Below are 16084 nucleotides of genomic sequence, written 5' to 3'. Positions count from 1 at the left end.
ACTCTCTCTTCTTCTGGATCCCAGTAAATGCTCCCTCCCCTCATCTCTATGGACCTGGAGGTTAACTACCGAGCTGCTATTAGTCCTGGGTTACTTTGCTGTCTCTTGTGGTTTCCCTTACACCCATATCTTTGTACACAGTCCTGCTGTAAATAAACCCTCCTCAAATTATACTGTTTTGAGAGCACCATCCGTTTCCTGTTGGACCATGACTGAATCAGTGATACAGATTTAATTTAGAAGACCTGTGCACTCTTGGAGATAGGGAGAGAGTAAGGTAAGGGCAAAAATGGTGTTGCTTTCCTGATATAACTACAATCTGGACATCGGTGCCAACTGGATCTGGCAGATGCTCCATTGCTGCCCTTTCTTTCACAGGGCATATTTATGGATTCTTCAGAAACTCCCCAACCCTGGATATCTCTCACCTGTAGTTACCTTGGCATGATCATGGCACCTCTCCTGCTGGCCCCCATTTGGTCAGCTTTGACTCTGTCAGATGCTGTGCTTCTGACAGATGGACAGCACCTCTGTTCTTCAAGTGAATCGTGAGAAAGGGGAGAGGAAACATAATTGGATGTGTGAAGAGGTAGTATTTCAACTGAGTGTGTAAGATTTTATTTCTACATTAAAAAAGAAAGGTCTTTGTCAAAGTCACAAAACATTAGCATTAATATTTATCTGTATTAATATTAACCTGTGTTGAATTTGGGTGGTGAGTACAGCGATATTATATTATTTTCTGTATGTTTAAAAATACTTAATACTTAGGAAAATAATTTTTCAAGAATAAAGTGACAAGGTATGTAAGAGTCTCTCACACAGGATCTGACACACAGGCATTTAGCACATTTCTGGGACATCCTATTCCCAAGCAATCCCACAGCTCCACTTCTATGGCCATGCTGCTTTCAGATTGCAGTACATTCTGCCCACTGCATCCCAAAGTTCCCATGCCAATTTGTCAAACGAGATCTTTCCAAGTTTTTTGGGATAGGGTTAGGTTGGGGAGGAAAGACAGGAAGGTGAGAAAGGATTACAGGATTTCTTAGAGTTTGAACCACAGACTATTTTTTCCCATTTATTTATTTATTTATTAACATCTTTATTGGAGTATAATTGCTTTACAATGTTGTGTTAGTTTCTGCTGTATAACAAACTGAATCAGCTATACGTATACACATATCCCCATACTTCCTCCCTCTTGCGTCTCCCTCCCACCCTCCTTATCCCACCCCTCTAGGTGAACACAAAGCACCGAGCTGATCTCCCTGTGCTATGTGGCTGCTTCCCACTAGCTATCTGTTTTACATTTGGTAGTGTATATATGTCCATGCCGCTCTCTCACTTCGTCCCAGCTCACCCTTGCCTGTCCCCGTGTCCTCAAGTCCATTCTCTACATCTGTGTCTTTATTCCTGTCCTGCCCCTAGGTTCTTCAGAACCTGTATTTTTTTTTTAGATTCCATATATATGTGTTAGCATACGGTATTTATTTTTCTCTTTCTGACTTACTTCACTCTGTATGACAGTCTCTAGGTCTATCCACCTCACTACAAATAACTCAATTTCGTTTCTTTTTATGGCTGAGTAATATTCCATTCTGTATATGTGTCACATCTTCTTTATCCATTCATCTGTCTATGGACACTTAGGTTGCTTCCATTACCTGGCTATTGTAAATAGAGCTGCAATGAACATTGTGGTACATGACTCTTTTTGAATTATGGTTTTCTCAGGGTACATGCCTAGTAGTGGGATTGCTGGGTCATATGATAGTTCTATTTTTAGCTTTTCAAGGAACCTCCATCCTGTTCTCCATAGTGGCTTTATCAATTTACATTCCCACCAACAGTGCAAGAGGGTTCCCTTTTCTCCACACCCTCTCCAGCATTTATTGTTTCTAGATTTTTTGATGATGGCTATTCTGACTGGTGTGAGATGATACCTCACTGTAGTTTTGATTTGCATTTCTCTAATGATTACTGATGTTGAGCATCCTTTCATGTGTTTGATGGCAATCTGTATATCTTCTTTGGAGAAATTTCTGTTTAGGTCTTCTGCCCATTTTTGGATTGGGTAGTTTGTTTTTTTGGTATTGAGCTGCATAAGGTCTTTCTACATTTTGGAGATTAATCCTTTGTAAGTTGCTTCATTTGCAAATATTTTCTCCCATTCTGAGGGTTGTCTGTTCATCTTGTTTAGGCTTCCTTTGCTGTGCAAAAGCTTTTAAGTTTCATTAGGTTCCATTTGTTTATTTTCATTTTTATATCCATTTCTCTAGGAGTTGGGTCAAAAAGAATCTTGCTGTGATTTATGTCATAGAGTGTTCTATGTTTTGCTCTATGTTTTGCTCTAAGAGTTTTATACTGTCTGGCCTTACATTTAGGTCTTTAATCCATTTTGACTTTATTTTTGTGTATGGTGTTAGGGAGTGTTCTAATTTCATTCTTTTACATGTAGCTGTCTAGTTTTCCCAGCACCACTTATTGAAGAGGCTGTCTTTTCTCCAATGTAAATTCTTGCCTCCTTTATCAAAGATAAGGTGACCATATGTATGTGGGTTTATCTCTGGGCTTTCTATCCTGTTCCGCTGATCTATATTTCTGTTTTTGTGCCAGTACTGTAGCTCTGTAGTACAGTCTGAAGTAAGGGAGCCTGATTCCTCCAGTTCCATTTTTCTTTCTCAAGATTGCTTTGGCTATTCGGGGTCTTTTGTGTTTCCAGAGAAATTGTGGAATTTTTTGTCCTATTTCTGTAAAAAATGCCATTGGTAGTTTGATAGGGATTGCACTGAATCAGTAGATTGCTTTGGGTAGTATAGTCATTTTCACAATGTTGATTCTTCCAATCCAAGAACATGGTGTATATCTCCATCTGTTTGTTTCATCTTTAATTTCCTTCATGAGTGTCTTATAGTTTTCTGCATACAGGTCTTTTGTCTCCCTAGGTAGGTTTATTCCTAGGTATTTTATTCTTTTTGTTGCAATGGTAAATGGGAGTGTTTCCTTAATTTCTCTTCCGAATTTTTCATCATTAGTGTATGGGAATGCAAAAGATTTCTGTGCATTAATTTTGTGTCCTGCTACTTTACATAGTTTTCTGGTAGCATCTTTAGGATTCTCTATGTATAGTATCATGTCATCTGCAAACAGTGACAGATTTACTTCTTCTTTTCCGATTTGGATTCCTTTTCTTTTTCTTCTCTAATTGCTGTGGTTAAAATTTCCAGAACTATGTTGAATAATAGTGGTGAGAGTGGGCAACCTTGTCTTGTTCCTGGTCTTAGAGGAAACGGTTTCAGTTTTTTGCCATTGAGAACTTTGTTGGCTGTGGGTTTGTCATACATGGCCTTTATTATGTTGAGGTAAGTTCCTCTCTGCCTACTTTCTGAAGGATTTTTATCATAAATGTGTGTTGAATTTTGTCGAAAGCTTTTTCTGCATCTATTGAGATGATCATACGGTTTTTCTCCTTCAATTTGTTAATGGTTTATCACATTGATTGATTTGCATATATTGAAGAATCCTTGCATTCCTGGGATAAACCCCATTTTATCATGGTGTATGATCCTTTTAATGTGCTGTTGGATTCTGTTTGCTAGTATTTTGTTGAGGATTTTTGCATCTATGTTCATCAGTGATATTGGCCTGTAGTTTTCTTGTTCTGTGAAATCTTTGTCTGGTTTTGGTATCAAGGTGATGGTGGCCTCGTAGAATGAGTTTTGGAGTGTTCCCCCCTCTGCTATATTTGGGAAGAGGTGAGAAGGATAGCTGTTAGCTCTTCTCTAAATGTTTGACAGAATTCAACTGTGAAGCCATCTGGTCCTGGACTTTTGTTTGTTGGAAGATTTTTAATCACAGTTTCAATTTCAGTGCTTGTGATTGGTATGTTTATATTTTCTATTTCTTCCTGGTTCAGACTCGGAAGATTGTACTTTTGTAAGAATTTGTCCATTTCCTCCAGGTTGTCCATTTTACTGGCATATGGTTGCTTGTAGTAATCTCTCATGATCCTTGGTATTTCTTCAGTGTCAGTTGTTACTTTTTTTTCATTTCTAATTCTGTTGATTTGAGTCTTCTCCTTTTTATGAGTCTTGCTAATAGTTTATCAATTTTGTTTATCTTCTCAAAGAACCAGCTTTTATAGTTTTATTGATCTTTGCTATCATTTCCTTCATTTCTTTTTTTATTTATTTCTGATCTGATCTTTATGATCTCTTTCCTTCTGCTAACTTTGGGGTTTTCTTGTTCTTCTTTCTCTAATTGCTTTAGGTGTAAGGTTAGTTTATTTGAGATGTTTATTGTTTCTTGAGGTAGGATTGTATTGCTATAAACTTCCCGCTTAGAATTGCTTTTGCTGCATCCCATAGGTTTTGGATCGTCATGTTTCCATTGTCATTTGTCTCTAGGTATTTTTTGATTTCCTCTTTGATTTCTTCAGTTATCTCTTGGTTATTTAGTAGTGTATTGTTTAGCCTCCATGTGTTTGTATTCTTTACAGATGTTTTCCTATAATTGATATCTAGTCTCAGAGTGTTGTTGTCGGAAAAGATACTTGATATGATTTCAATTTTCTTAAATTTACGAAGGCTTGATTTGTGACCCAGGATATGATCCTGGAGAATGTTCCATGAACAGTTGAGAAGAAAGTGTATTCTGTTGTTTTTGGATGGAATGTCCTATAAATATCAATTAAGCCCACCTTATTTAATGTATCATTTAAAGCTTGTGTTTCCTTGTTTATTTTCATTTTGGATGATCTGTCCATTGGTGAAAGTAGGGTGTTAAAAGTCCCCTACTATGATTGTGTTACTGTCGATTTCCCCTTTTATGGCTGTTAACATTTGAGTTATATATTGAGGTGCTCCTATGTTGGGTGCATAAATATTTACAATTGTTATATCTTCTTGGATTGTTCCCTTGGTCATTATGTAGTGTCCTTCTTTGTCTCCTGCAGTAGTCCTTATTTTAAAGTCTGTTTTGTCTGAAATGAGAATGCTACTCCAGCTTTGATTTCCATTTGCATGGATTATCTTTTTCCATCTCCTCACTTCTAGTCTGTGTCCCTAGATCTGAAGTAGGTCTCTTGTAGACAGCATATATATGACTCTTGTTTTTGTATCCATTCAGCCTGTCTATGTCTTTTGGTTGGAGCATTTAATCCATTTACATTTAAGGTAATTATTGATATGTATGTTCCTACTACTATTTTCTTAATTGTTTTGGGTTTGTTATTGTAGGTCTTTTCCTTCTCTTGTGTTTCCTGCCTAGAGAAGTTCCTTTAGCATTTGTTGTAAAGCTGGTTTGGTGGTGCTGAATTCTCCTAGCTTTTGCTTGTCTGTAAAGCAAAATTAATTTTGCTTAATTTCTCTGTTGAATCAGAATGAGATCCTTGCTGGGTAGAGTTATCTTTGTTGTAGTTTTTTCTCTTTCATTGCTTTAAATATGTCCTGCCACTCCCTTCTGGCTTGCAGAGTTTCTGTTCAGAGATCAGTTGTTAACCTTATGGGGATTCCCTTATATGTTATTTGTTGCTTTTCCCTTGTTGCTTTTAATATTTTTTGTTTTTAATTTTTGATTGATTAATATGTGTCTTGGCATTTTCTCCTTGGAGTTACGCTGTATGGGATTCTCTGTGCTTCCTGGACTTCACTATTTCCTTTCCCATATTAGGGAAGTTTTCAACTATAATCTCTTCAAATATTTTCTCAGTTCCCTTCTTTTTCCCTTCTTCATCTGGGACCCCTATAATTCAAATGTTGGTGCATTTATTGTTGTCCCAGAGGTCTCTGAGACCCTCCTCAATTCTTTTCATTCTTTTTTCTTTATTCTGCTCTGTGGTAGTTATTTCCACTATTTTATCTTCCAGGTCACTTTTCCATTCTTCTGCCTCATTACTCTGCTATTGATTCCTTCTACAGAATTTTTAGATTCTAAGTCCTTGTTAAATGTTTCTTGTATTTTCTCTGTTGTATTTTCAAGATTTGGGATCCTCTTTACTATCATTACTGTGAATTCTTTTTCAGGTAGACTGCCTATTTCCTCTTCAGTTGTTTGATCTGGTGGGTTTTTTCTTTGCTCCTTCATCTGCTGTGTATTTCTCTGTCTTCTCATTTTGCTTAACTTGCTGTGTTTGGGGTCTCCTTTTTGCAGGCTTCAGATTTGTAGTTCCCATTTTTTGGTGTCTGCCCCCAGTGGGTAAGGTTGGTTCAGTGGGTTGTGTGGGCTTCCTGGTTGAGGGGACTGGTGCCTGTGTTCTGGTGGATGAGGCTGGGTCTTATCTTCCTGGTGGGCAGGATCATGCCTGGTGGTGTGTTTTGGGGTGTCTGTGAACTTATTATTATTTTAGGCAGGCTCTCTGCTAATGGGTGGGGTTGTGTTCCTGTCTTGCTAGTTGTTTGGCATGGGGTGTCTGGCAGTGTAGATTGCTGGTCCTTGAGTGGAGCTGGGTCTTAGCATTGAGATGGAGATCTCTGGGAGAGCTTTCACTGTTTGGTAATGCATTGTGCCAGGAGGTCTGTGGTGGACCAGTGTCATGAATTTGGCTCTCCCACTTAAGAGTCTCAGGCCTGACACCCAGCCAGAGCACCAAGACCCTGTCAGCCACATGGCTCAGAAGAAAAGGGAGAGAAAAAAAAATATATATATAAAATACATAAAGTTATTAAAATAAAAAATTATTAAAAATAAAAGTTTTAAAAAAGAAAGAAAGAAGAGAGCAACCAAACCAATAAACAAATCCATTAATGTAACAAGCCCTAAAAACTATAAAAACAAAAAACAAAAAAATGGACAGACAGAACCCTAGGATAAATGGTAAAAGCAAAGCTATACAGACAGAATCACACAAAGAAGAATGCACATACACACTCATAAAAAGAGAAACAGGAGAAAAAAAAAATATATATATATATATAAAGGAAGAAAGCAACCAAGTCAATAAACAAATCTACCAATGATAATAAGTTCCAAATACTACAGTAACATAAAGCCAGAAACAAATTAAATGCAGAAAGCAAACCCCAAGTCTACAGTTGCTCCCAAATTCCACCACCTCAATTTTGGGATGATTCGTTGTCTATTCAGGTATTCCACAGATGCAGCGTACATCAAGTTGATTGTGGAGATTTAATCTGCTGCTCCTGAAGCTGCTGGGAGAGATTTCCCTTTCTCTTCTTTGTTTGCACAGCTCCTGGGGTTCAGCTTTGGATTTGGCCCTGCCTCTGCATGTAGGTAGCCTGAGGGCATCTGTTCTTCGCTCAGACAGCACAGGGTTAAAGTAGCAGCTTATTAGGGGCCTCTTGCTCACTCAGGCTGGGGGGAGGGAGGGATACGGAATGCAGGGCAAGCCTGTGGCGGAAGAGGCCAGCGTCACGTTGCAACAGCCTGAGGTGTGCTGTGTGTTCTCTCGGGGAAGTTGTCCCTGGATCATTGGACACTGGCAGTGGCGGACTGCACAGACTCCCAGGCGGGCAGTGTGTATAGTGACCTATAATTGCACACAGGCTTTTTGGTGGCGGCAGCAGCAGCCTTAGCATCCCATGCCCGTCTCTGGGGTCCATGCTGATAGCCACGGCTTGCACCCATCTCTGGAGCTCGTTTAGGTGGTGCTCTGAATCCCCTCTCCTCGAGCACCCCAGAACAATGGTCTCTTGCCTCTTAGGCAGGTCCAGGCTTTTTCCCGGACTCCCTCCCAGCTAGCTGTGGTGCACTAGCCCCCTTCAGGCTGTGTTCACGCGGCCAACCCCAGTCTTCTCCCTGGGATCTGACCTCCAAAACCCGAGCCTCAGCTCCAAGCCCCAACCCATCCTGGGGGGTGAGCAGACAAGCCTTTCGGGCTGGTGAGTACTGGTCAGTACCCATCCTCTATGCAGGAATCTCTCCACTTTGCCCTCAGCTCCCCTGCTGCTGCGCTCTCCTCTGTGGCTCCAAAGCTTCCCCCCACCCACCCCCAGTCTCCACCAGTGAAGGGGCTTCCTAGTTTGTAGAAACATTTCCTCCTTCACAGCTCCCTCCCAGAGGTGCAGGTCCCATTCTTTTGTCTCTGTTTTTCCTTTTTTCTTTTGCCCTACCCAGGTACGTGGGGATTTTCTTGCCTTTTGGTAGGTCTGACGTCTTCTGCCAGCGTTCAGTAGGTGTTCTGTAGGAGTTGTTCCACGAGTAGTTGTATTTCTGATTTATTTGTGGGGAGGAAGGTGATCTCCACGTCTTACTCCTTGGCCATCTTGAAGGTTCTCCTGAACCACAGATTTAAACACTCTCCAATCCCATAAGCATGCTTCCAGCTGCAGCTGCTTCTCTCTTCTGATTTCTTTTTCCTTAATCGGATCATCTTCACCAGAGCAGCCATTGCTTCTCCTTGGGGAAGTCAGCTGCTCTTTATTTCCTTATCTCTACAAAACCACCCAACTTCTCTGTAATTTAGGAGACCTAGGAGCAGTGGGAGGTACAAGGTCTGCCTTGAAGACCCAGCAACAGAACATAGAGGATTTACTGGGAATGTTCAAAGGTTGAATACAAGGCCCCTATCAGTATTTAAACAAGAAAGCCTGGTAACACTTTTTAAAAATATACTTAGCTCCAAATTTCTTCTGCATTAAAGAGATGGTCATGAACTTGAATCACACCTTTAAACATGGCACCCACACCTGGCCTGTACCATTGGCAGACTCCACGATTTTCCTTTATCAACCAGCATCTATTTGTTTGTATTTGTATACAGTTGTGTGGTATACAGCAGAACAGAATGTTCAAGCTAACTGTTTGAATTTAATGATAAAGAAATTGAAGTTTCATCATTTGTTAGTGGCAGACTTAGGTTTCTCTCTGACTGCAAGTGCACTGCTTTTTCCATTGTTGGGTAGGTGGATAACTATAAAAGCATAGAAGGGTTTTCTCAGTTCATAAGTGTAATACCCTTTTAAATTAAGCCTGGGCAATGAGAAACTACTGACCCAAGATATACAAACATTTATTAATGCATCAAAAATCGTTTGAGGACCTATTATGTACCAGGCATTGGTGTCCACATGGGTCATACAGCTCTGTAAATGACCCATGGTACATTTTTCCAAGATGTATGGGCTTAAACAGCAGAAGTGGTTATTTTAGGTACTGCCTATAAATTTAATTTAATACATTTACTTTTTATGAGCACATCATAATGTTCTCTCACCCTCTTGGAGGACAATGTTTGTTGAACATCTTGGTACTCTGATGCTATCCAGGACACTTTTCAGTTGATATTCTGATAGTAAATTTTTGAAGAGTTGGCCTTGGCTTCTAAAGTCCTTCTGCTAAAGTGGTCAAATACTTTCCTGCATCCAGGTTTGGCATTTTTTGAAAACCATCCCTGTGTGTCACCCTTTCTAGTCACCCCTTAGTTACCCTTAGTTAGAGCATCAAAAGTAAGATGGTGCCTGATGGCATTGTGCTGACCATTACATAGAGAAGTAATGTTTTCAATTAGTCACCTTTGCTTCCTAATGATGTACTGAAGTAGGGATGAAACAACAAAACAAACAAAAAATAAACAAACAAAAAAAATTGTATATCCCTAGCAGAGGCACCTGGCTAATCTGAGGCTAATCGTGAACAAATTTATGTGTAAAGACAAGAGCAGAAAGGAGAATCAGAAACCAAAGCAGGAAGATGCTGAATAAGGAACACAAGCCTTTCCTCTACCTCTGGGAGAAACACTCATCTACCACTTGCCCTCAAAACTCTCCCATATTAAGTGGCTTCTCTTTGCGTAACACGTTTACTTTCCAAGGCACTTGCCAGCATACTGTTGCCATCTGGTCCTCCAGAAATCACATAGCATTGGCCAAGAAATTGAGGCTTGCCAAAGATATATAAGTCTCAGTGATAAGTCCCAGAAGCTTTTAGAACAAGGCAGGTAGAAGGTGAGAAAGTTTGGAAGGAAAGTGAAAGGAAAGACAAGAGTTGTCTTACTCTCGGTACCGTCCTGTTTGTATGGAGCCATAATATTCCAGTTTGGGCCTAGGCTATGGCATGAGGCAGATGCAGTTGATAGATGCAGTTGATTCTGGAAAGTAGTTCTGAAGACTGAATGAGAAGTATTGGATCACTAATGATTACCTAAGGTAGTCATGAGAAGTAATAAAATCTGGCCCTGATAATGACTCAAAAAATATTCAAGGGCATTGCTTCCACTGATTAACCAACTGGGAGTTGCTTTTTGAAATGGCTCTAATGACATGAACTTCTCAGGCATTGCAACTTCCCAATAGACTGGCCAAAGCATAAAGTTTTCAATTTTTTTACTTTACTAAGCATTCAATCTCTGTGTCCTAAAAAAAAATACTCCCCAAGAGCCCATCTTGCTCAGATTTCTGGCCGTTAGATCCACAGACTTTGATTATTTGTCCAGAAAGTCTCTGGGGCTTTCCTGGACTTCAAACCCTTAAAGTCAAGCCGTATTCTAGGACATTCTGACTATTCCCTATTACTATTTTTGTATCTCCCATATCTCCCCTAGCCCTCATATCCTGATCCCAACTGTGGCGATTAATACCCTGTGAGTCATGGTAAATGGCCCAGTCAACGCTTTCTGCCTGGACTGTAGACTCTAAACTACCCCTCTTCCTTGGGAACTTTTGGTGAGGACTCCCAGAGAAAAGAGGAAGGGGATTAAAAGGTATCACTGTGCAACCAGGACCTGGATTAGATACTTTTTACATTTGATCCTATCAACAGTTGCTGAGTTGCCTGTTTACAGTATTTTGCATATGAGGAGTCTAAGCCTCAGATTGGTTAGTAACTTGTCCTGTCACATAGCTAATCATCCCAGGTGGGCTGGCCTCACAAAGGTCAAACCATTGCAGTTTGATCATATAAACTTAATTTGATCACAAACAACTATTTCATACCCACAAGTGCTTTAAGTTTTGGCAGAAGTATAATGGCAGGAAGGTAGGATTCTTTCACATCTTCAGGTTAGAACGAACACATAATGACGTTTATATGAACAGACTGATCTCAGAAGCCTCACCTTTCATTTCAATGCTAATGTCAACCTTCTTTTCCTAAGAGTTCCTGGATTCAGTGCCCTCTGACCCACCTTACTTAGTACTTAGATTAATATGATCAGAACTCTGAGGTTTTACTTTAGTTACAATAAATTTCTCCCTGCCTTGACACATTTTTATATTTCCCCTAAATAGAATTTTACTAAGGATTTTGAGATAACAGTGGAACCTATACATTTTCAGATCCTCTCAAGGCGTTTAAGTATTTTTAAATGTAATGAATATATTGGCTTACACCCCTATCCCATGTAACATGGGAACCCCAGCATCTTATCCACTATTGCTAAGGATTCTTTAGGGAACAATATTTCTCCTAATTACCTGGTTTTATATCCTGCTTCCGTTTTGAGTCTCCACACTCAATATCTTGATTGTACTCTTTCTTTCAGCATTCCATCTTATCACTGGAAAAGCCAGGATGGCTCCAATTCCCGGAGTACCACTGGCCTAAAGGTAAGTGTATAGCAGGTATCACTGAAGGCCTGGCGCTGCACAGTGCTGTGACAGTGCAGAACGATTATGAACGCTACTTGCCCTTTTTTAACTTTGCCAATCCCACACTCTTACCTCTAGAAAATGTTCCCTATTGTCCTCATCTTCTTGGATTCAGTGTCCACCATGGTGTTGGGTTCTCCCTTCCCTCCTATGAGTTTCTGCTCTCTATTTTTCTGATGGTGATTTCCCCACGACCAAAATGTCCCCGTTTACATTAATGTAGAGAGCCCTTGTGCTCTGTCCTTAAAGAATCCAGAAACACATTTCAAGTATCATGATACGGTTTGTCAGATGACATAAATAACTAAGACATGACTATTTAAATAGGTAGATATCACAGTGTAAAATAAACTGTTACCAGAAAGAGTTAAGAAGTTATATATCATGAATAATCAAATATCTGATAAAGGCAATTCCTAAATGTAACATATATGGATGAACATCTTTTTAAAATATTAGAGTATGACTAAAATAGTTTCTACTAAAATTACACTGAATACAGTCTGTTTATTCTTGTAAAGCTAGGGAATATTTTGGCATTGTGTACTACTTTTGTTTTATATATGTTGGGCTTTGTACTAGAAGAGTACAAAAAAGTGTTAACTAATAACTATGTTAAGATGTTAAAACTCTGATAACAGAAAGTATACAAAGCAACTGATAAATTTGTGGCTTAAAATGTGTATGCAAATGTCCACCGATGACAATCAGCCTATAAATGAATAGTTGCAACGCTAGAAAGCTGGATAGACAGTCGAAGATCCACACAATGTTGCCTTCACATTGGTAGCTAAGTCCATGGAGCATTTGCCATGGGCTTTAGTGCAAGGACTGACCTTAGAATTGCCAAGGAATGTGGACATTAGCTGGGGAGGAGCCGTTAACCATGCATAATGAATTCTCAGGCAAAGTATGTGGCAAAGACTATCCCCACACTGTACAATAAGGTCACCACAGGCTTTAGCACACTTGACTTTTTGAAGTTTCTTTTGAAAAATAAAGCCCTGATACCGCATTTAAAATTGAACAGGGCGAAGCTTTACATGGATTTTTTTCCCCTTCCCAAATGAAGCCCCTTCCCAGTTGTTATTATTTCTCCTTCCACATTTATTTTTGTTATATTGTATTGTTTCAAATCATTTCAAAATGTTTTTAATGTGATATATCTTATTAAAAAATAGTTCTGAATTCACAAGCAATCCCTACAGCATGTCCTTGGCATTGGCTGTAAAATTCCAAAGTACCTAATTTATGTGATTGATTGATTTTTCAATGTTTTAAAGGGTACAAAGCCCAACAGCATATAATTTTTCTCTTACCAAATGGAATATGAATGAATAAAAGATAATTGCATTTTTTTGTATTCAGCCTGCTGTCTTTGTGAAGTTTTTTTTCTTTCCTGCAGTTCTGAAGTGAATGAGAAAGCCTGTTTTTCTTTTTATAGCCATAAGAGCTCACCCTGTTACTCCTCAACAAGGTTCATATGTGTGTCCAGCCCTGAACTCTGCTGTTGTGTTACCTCAACCAGGATGCTGCAAATTACCTGTGATACAGTGAACACAGCCCAGACTAGAGAGGGACTGGGGCTTATACGGACCTTTCCTGTTTGGTCTGGGAGAAAAGCCTTCCTCTAAATCCTTTTCTGGTTGGAAGGTACATCTCCATTCTCTTAAGTTTGCAGACCTAAGCACAATGCAAAGAGATTAAATTTCATTTTCCCAAGGAAGCAGGTGGATACAGCCTGTAACTTAGATAACGGCTTGTATAGCATGGCCTTGAAGAAGCAACTCTTTTCTTATCTCCTCTTCTCTCACTTCCATCTGTCTTCAATGTGGTTAACAGTATGGGACTGGCCAAAAGAATTGCATTCCCTTATCTTGCTGACCACAGCAATCACTGTTTGTAATCCCAGAAGAAGAGTGTCAGGTGGTTATGAACGGGCTAGAAGGCTGAAGGACAGGAGAGAGTGTTGCTAAAACTCCCTTCACCAGCACTAATATCCCGCACTTTAGTCCCTACCATGCACAAAGCTGTCCTTTCCACAGCTCTGGAAATCCATTACATAAGAAGAAAGTAGGACAAAGATTGAATTTTAAGAGCACCTTCTAGAGATGATACTAAATGCTTCATTTATCTTTGAAACCTAGAAAGAACTTCAACGAATTATTTGCAATTTTTCATTGTGTTAGTCTGGTTTGGAGGGGAATGGTGATGGTCAGGGCAAAATAATTCTCTTTGTAAATCTATTTCAGGTTTCATACCTGATTATAAACACCTTCTTAAATTTGGCTTGTTACATATATAAAATCAAAACAAAATGAATTTTTCATTCCAAGAATAATAAATTGGTTGGTTTTCATTTCTCTAAACTTAACAGAAAAGCACACTAGGGTGAAGTTAAGGGAAATGATCCTCTTATTTGTTTTTGCCATAGGTCTTTGTAAGCTTCCAGAAGGAAAATCAATCAATTATGAAGTATAGACTGAGTGCCTACAATGTGAACTGTTACACCAGCAGTCTCCAACGTAACCTTCAGGGCTCCCAAATTTTCTACAGGATTAACCTTCAAGGCTCAGCACCTCCCACAAGATCTTCATGCAGATTAACCCGTGACCTCTAGCTTTGTGACAGGACTGTATTTATGTGGCCTTCTCAAACTTTATTGCGTTACAACTATGGGAAAATACAGCTGCATGAAAAGGTATGGCTACGTTAGATTTGACCCAATGCTGGAAGCCAGAAGCACTTTGTCAGTGGTCATGTCAAAACAACAGCAGTAGAATATATCTGAGAAAGCATCTGGCTAATGTGTTTATGTAGTGAACTGAGCATAAGGTGAGGACAACTTCCTAGAGTAAAGAACTGCTCAGAGTGTATTCATTATCCCCAAGCACTTATAAGTATCAGCACAACAAAGCATATTCCTCAGAGTGCCATTCTAAATTTCACCAGAAATCATTTTTTAATGATTTCCCCCACCATACACACTTCATGTACTAGAGTGAATGAATAGATTTGTTAGGGAGAATTTTTCATGCTGGGTTCAAAGACTTGTTGAAGAAAGATACTTTATAATTAGAGTTCATGGTTTGCACCTGAAATAACTGCATGGCTCATTCTATTTTGTCTTTGTATTTCAAAGAGTCAGGCGCCCCCAGATGGGAAACCAGGATCCAGGGCAATGATGGTGTTCTGAGTGTAGTAATGCAGAAATCCCTTATATTGACCCATTATGAAAGGATGATCCAATGTCATAAATGTCAGGGAATAAAAACCAAGGAAAGAAATTCAGGAACTTGGCAAAAGTACAATGCAAATGAGCATGGCTCCAATAATTACTACCCTCGCCCACAAATGTTGCACTGATGAGTCAACCCAAACTTCAGCATTCTCTCCAACAACCACAAGTGTGAGAGATCCATTCCGAGAAGATACCCTTATCTGTGACTTCCTTCCTCCTCCTAGGAAGTAGTGGCAGTAGCTGCTAGGGAGAAATGAATGAAATGGGAAAGGTCCAAAGGGCCTGACTCAGAAGGATGTCAAAACCGTATATCACTTGGGGGAGATATCTAGACCTTAAGACTATCCCTCTGTGGGAATGCGGCATGCCTCCTTATTAGATGGGGTGAACCCTGGCATTGTACATTTAATGGAACCTAATAAGTGCCAGAGACCGGGTATTCTAAGATAGATTGCAAATTACCTCAGAGAATTAACATTATGCAATTTTATATATATATATATATATGTCTTTTATTCTATTAAAAAAGCTACCCAAGAACACAAGTTTAATATATCGAGAATGAAGAGAGATTATAGGCTTAAGCAAACAAATTAAGGATGAAAATAACATCATTAGAGAACTAACAAATAAATCAGAAACAGCAAGAACCACAACACATAATTGATAATTACAATGAGGGAAAGTTTAAGGTAAGCAAAGGGAAGGCTCATGAAAAAATACAGAGATTAAAGCAACAGACAAAAGCTAATAGAAATGGAAGACAGATAAGAATGATCCTACATATGCCTACTGGCATCCATAAATTTAAAAACTCAGCAAATTGTAAAGAAAAAGCATTCAAAGGCATGAAGAGAATTTCCCTTGAACTGATTATGCTTTTGGCTTATATGTAAAAGTTCATCACTGAATCCAAAGTCACTAGATTTTCTCCTGTGTTATATTCTAGAAGTGTTATAGTTCTTCATTTTATATATAGGCCTATAGCCCATTTTGAGTTTTTTTTGTTAAAAGTGTAGGATCTGAGTTTAGATTATTTTGTTGTTGCATATGGATGTCCAATAGTTCCAGCACCATTTGTTGAAAAGACTATTCTTTTTCCATTGAATTGTCTATTTTCCTTTATCAAAGATCATTTAACTATATTTGTGTGGTTCTATTTTTGGTTCTCTATTCTGTTCCATTGATCTATGTATCTATTGCTAACACCACACTCTTGATCACTGTAGCTTTATAGTAAGGAAGTCAGATAATGTCAGCTCTCCAACTTTGTTCTTCAGTATTATGTTGGCTATTA

The sequence above is a fragment of the Mesoplodon mirus genome (assembly GCF_964341445.2).
Source record: "Mesoplodon mirus genome assembly, chromosome: 12".
NCBI lineage: Eukaryota > Metazoa > Chordata > Mammalia > Artiodactyla > Ziphiidae > Mesoplodon > Mesoplodon mirus.
This window is presented reverse-complemented; position numbering follows the sequence as displayed.